Source organism: Humulus lupulus, chromosome 2 (assembly GCF_963169125.1).
Source record: "Humulus lupulus chromosome 2, drHumLupu1.1, whole genome shotgun sequence".
Taxonomy (NCBI): Eukaryota; Viridiplantae; Streptophyta; class Magnoliopsida; order Rosales; family Cannabaceae; genus Humulus; species Humulus lupulus.
The window spans coordinates 141,538,614-141,543,361 of NC_084794.1; the positions used below are offsets into that span (position 1 = coordinate 141,538,614).

At 35.2% G+C, this 4,748-nt stretch overlaps 1 pseudogene; it reads right to left on the bottom strand.

Annotated features, from left to right (window-relative positions):
• Positions 1-2,230: 2,230 nt before the first annotated feature.
• Positions 2,231-3,264, bottom strand: LOC133814797 (uncharacterized; annotated as a pseudogene).
• Positions 3,265-4,748: the final 1,484 nt, after the last annotated feature.

The following is a 4,748-nucleotide window of genomic DNA, read 5'->3' on the forward strand; positions in this document are numbered from 1 at the left end:
AAAACCCAACAAAATCGAGTGTGATCATCAACAAAAGAGACATAATATCTAGACCCTCCTTTTGTAGCAATAGGAGAGGGTCCCCACACATCAGAATGAACTAAGTCAAAAGGTGCAACAGAACATGAAGTACTTTTACTGAAAGGTAAAGCAGAAAATTTTGCAAGTTTACAACCACTACAATCAGAAATATCATGAACTTTCAAATCTCCTAAGGTTCCTGTAGAAGCTAAGAATCTTAAACGGGAAGCTGAAACATGACCAAGGCGAGAGTGCCATAAATAAAAACTAGACGATGATGGAGACAATCGAAAGGAAGACAGATCAACACTAGGAGCTGCAAATACTGGTAATTTCAGCTCATCCAAAACATATAAACCCCCCCGCCTACGGCCGGTCCCAATCAGCTTCTGAGACTGCGGATCCTGCACATGACAAGAAGTAGAAGAAAAAGACACTGAGTAACCAGAATCACACAATTGACCAACAGATACAAGGTTTAGTGAAAGCTTAGGAATATGGTAAACATTAGGAAGCGATAAATGATGACTGACAACAGAACCAACACCTGCTAATGGCATAGGAGTACCATCAGCAGTCATGACAGGCACAGATGATGCAGGACACAAGGAAACAAAAGATTTCGAATGTGGAGACATATGGTGCGAGGCTCCAGAATCTAAAATCCATGTAGAGGATGTCATACCTGAAGAGCTAGTAGGGGGCTGACCTACCGAAGAAGAGGCAGACATGGCATGTGGCTGCATGGTAAGAAACTTCTGAAACTGTTCTGAGAGGGCAGCAAGAGCAGGATTGGAAGATGAGGCCCCAAAATCATACGAGTCAGATGGAGGTACAGTAGCAGCGGCATTAAATTGCGGAGGACGGTATGGTCGAGGTTGTGAGTGGTTGCCAAACTGTGGTTGGCTACCATAATGAGGCGGTTGATTACCGAATTGAGGAGGTCTGAGTTGATGTCTTTGTTGCTGGGGTGCACAATTTACTAATTTAGGACACTGAGCCTTCCAGTGACCTTTTTGTTTGCAAAAGCTGCATTCATCAACTCCAACCTTTGTGTGAGGTTTATTCTCATGGTGAGTAAAGTGTCGAGGAGGAACTACCAAAACAGAGGGACTGGGTGCTGGGAGGATGCCTTTTCCTGCTTGAGACTTAAGACGAATTTCATCTGCCAATAGTTCACTAACTACTGAATCAACCGAAGGAAGTGGAGAACGATGCAAAATAGAGCCACGGAGTCCCTCAAATTCATCACGAAGTGCCATCAAAAACTGAACCAATCGTTGTTCCTCCCTACGGGAAATATATGGTGCAAAAGCTCGTAATTCTGCAGATTCAGTAAGGGCCAATTGATCCCATAGATCTGTCATAACTGAATAGAACTCTTGAATACTCATATCTTTCTGTTCAAGAGCTCTAATATCTGATTCTAATTGATATTGCTTTGCAAAGTTAGACTGAGTATACAGCCTTGCAAGATGGTCCCAAACTTCCTTCGATGTTTCATACTTGGCTAGTTGGGTACCTATGGAGTGTTCTACAGAGTTGTTTATCCAAGTAATAATTTTTGAATTATCCACTTCCCAATTTTCTAGCAAAGTTGCATAATCCGCTTTGTCATTTGTTGGTTTAACCAAAGTTCCAGAAACATAACCCCACATCTTTTTCCCTTTCAAATTTTTTTTCATCACATAGTTCCAATAAGAATAATTCTTTCCATCTAACCTCACACTAATGGATTGAAGGGAATCATCTCTATTACTTGCCATTTCAGAAACAAATTTCCAAATGCTATCTCAGACAAAAGTTCCCAAATTCTGCAATATGACGAAACCCTAAAATTTCATAATGAACACGAAAATCACATACCGAATTACTGCAAAGATGCTTCGACCCAATTTGCTGCAATACGAAGGAGACCCAAGCCAACTCACAGCGGAGTTGGATCCGCAAAAGCTATGGTTACGCTTAAGAAATTCAATTCCATAAACCTGGCTCTGATACCATGATAATTATGCAAAGATACAATCCATAAAACCCAAATGAGAGATAGCAAAAAGATGAAGAGAGAAAAGGGAGGCTAGAGTGTATTGCAAAAATAGAGAGAATGTATTCTAGGTTACAAAACTTATAAGCCAAGCCTTTTATATAAGGCAAAAGATATAAAATAACAATGATTAAGAAAAGACTAAAATACCCTCAAATAATAACTCTAACATTGAGATCGTTGATGTTCATCTTCAGCTCCTTCTCCTTGTTCTTCTTCATATTGAGATCTTTGGAACTAAGATGCTCGATATTGAGATCCCTGATATTGAGATACTTCTTCTTGTTCTCCATGTTCGGATGTTTGTGCTCTTGATCTGTAAATTTTTCTCTTTTCGCTTTGAATAAATTGGCGAAACTCTGGATCGGATATAGAATTCAAATCTGTAAATAAAATTTTATTCTCTTCTCTCATTCTAGCCACATCAACCTTTTGTCTCAGAAGTTCATTTCTTTCAAAGCTACCCTTTTTTATAACGTTAACAAGTTTTTGACTTTGATCCATTAATTTCTTAAATTGTTCATCACTTTTTTGTTTTCCTTTTGCTTTTTTCACACCGATAGGCCTTTCAGATAAATTAATAGGAACTTCCTCATCATTCATATTAAGATCAAATGAATTCATACCGGTGGGTGCTGATGTCGGTGATTCAAAGCCAGAAGAACAAGATTGCGAGGAATTGAAACTATGACCTTGTTGTTGAATCTAGCTGGTAAATTGGTGTTGTCATTTGTAAATTTCTCACAATCTTTAAGAATGGACCACACATGATCAAATTTGAACCCTCTTCTGTACTTGGATCTTGTGCTAATAGCATCTTCGCTTGATTTTGTTGAATAATAAATAAATATTGTTAATAAAATTAAAAATATGTTACTAACTAAAAATAAACTATAACAATATATACTCACAATATCTTCTTGTGAAGCACCACTTGTATTTTTATTTTCAATTTGGTTAACGCATCCCCTTAATTTTGAAATTGCCGCAAGAATGGTCGTCATTCGAGTTTGCAAAGATCTTCTCGGTCGAGGTTGACTAGTAAACTATCCAGAGTGATGCGCTAATTCAACTCTTGCCCACATCTAATCTCTGGATTGGTTAATTCCTATGATTGGATTTTGAGAAATGTCAAGACACACTTGACACAAGTGCACATCTTCTTCAATTGAGTATGAAGAAGTTCGAATTGAAGTCATTTTGAAAGAGAAAGAAGTTGGTTTAGAACTATGTTGAAGAGGTGTGGTCATAAAAATATGCCATTATATAGGGATGTTGAAGCTAAATTTCTTAAGACAAAATAATTTGAAATCCGAAGACAAAAATACAATGTGATAATACAATGCTACGAGTATCTTTTCATAAGACAAAATAATTTGAAATCTGAAGTCAAAATACGATGTGACAATACAATGCTATGGGTATCTTTTCTTAAGACAAAATAATTTGAAATCTGAAGACAAAATACGATGTGACAATACAATGCTACGGGTATCTTTTCTTAAGACAAAATAATTTGAAATTTGAAGACAAAATACGATGTGACAATACAATGCTACGCGTATTTTTTCCTAAGACAAAATAATTTGAAATATGAAGAAAAAATATGATGTGGCAATACAATGCTATGGGTATCTTTCTTAAGACAAAATAATTTGAAATCTGAAGACAAAATACGATGTGACAATACAATGCTACGAGTATCTTTTCTTAAGACAAAATAATTTTAAATCTGAAGACAAAAATACAATTTGACAATACAATGTTACGGGTATCTTTTCTTAATACAAAATAATTTTAAATCTGAAAACAAAATATGATGTGACAATACAATGCTATGAGTATCTTTTCTTAAGACAAAATAATTTTAAATCTGAAGACAAAAATACGATGTGACAATACAATGCTACGTGTATCTTTTTTTAAGACAAAATAATTTTAAATCTGAAGACAAAAATACGATGTGACAATACAATGCTACAAGTATCTTTTTGTAACGCCCTAATTTCTCATAGATTACCGAGAACACATCGTTGGGTCATAATCATAAATATTGCTCTTTTATTTAATAAAAAATTAAAAATAAATACTTGGATCCATGGTTTTATAAAAATAAAATACCTGTCTTTAACATAAAAATGAGCAACATTTAAATAAAACAAACTTTAAAATAAACTTAAAAAATAAATAAATAAATAATTTGGCCCGCTTGATCTTGCTAGACTATATGGTCCCCAACGAATACATCACGAAGCTCTTAGGTCCCACTCACCACCCGCCTTTCTATCCTTAATTTCCTGAAATAACAACATCATAAGGAGTGAGCTTCTAAGCCCAGTAAGGAAAATACAAACAAGGGTTAGTCATATAATCAAACATAACATATATTCACCAAAGTCATACAAACACAACATCTAGATCATATCATATCTTAAGTCATAATTCTAAATCATAATCTAAGCCATAAATCATAAATCATACTCTAAGTCATAAGTCATAGGTCATAAGTCATAAGTCATAAGTCATAGATCATAAATCATAGGTCATAAATCATAACTATAGGTCATATATCATAATCATAACTAAAAATAACAAATAGGATATAATAAAAAGATAAGTGCTTATACAGGGGTGGCAATTAAGCCCCAGACAAAAGTCCGTCATACACCGAACATAGGTCCGT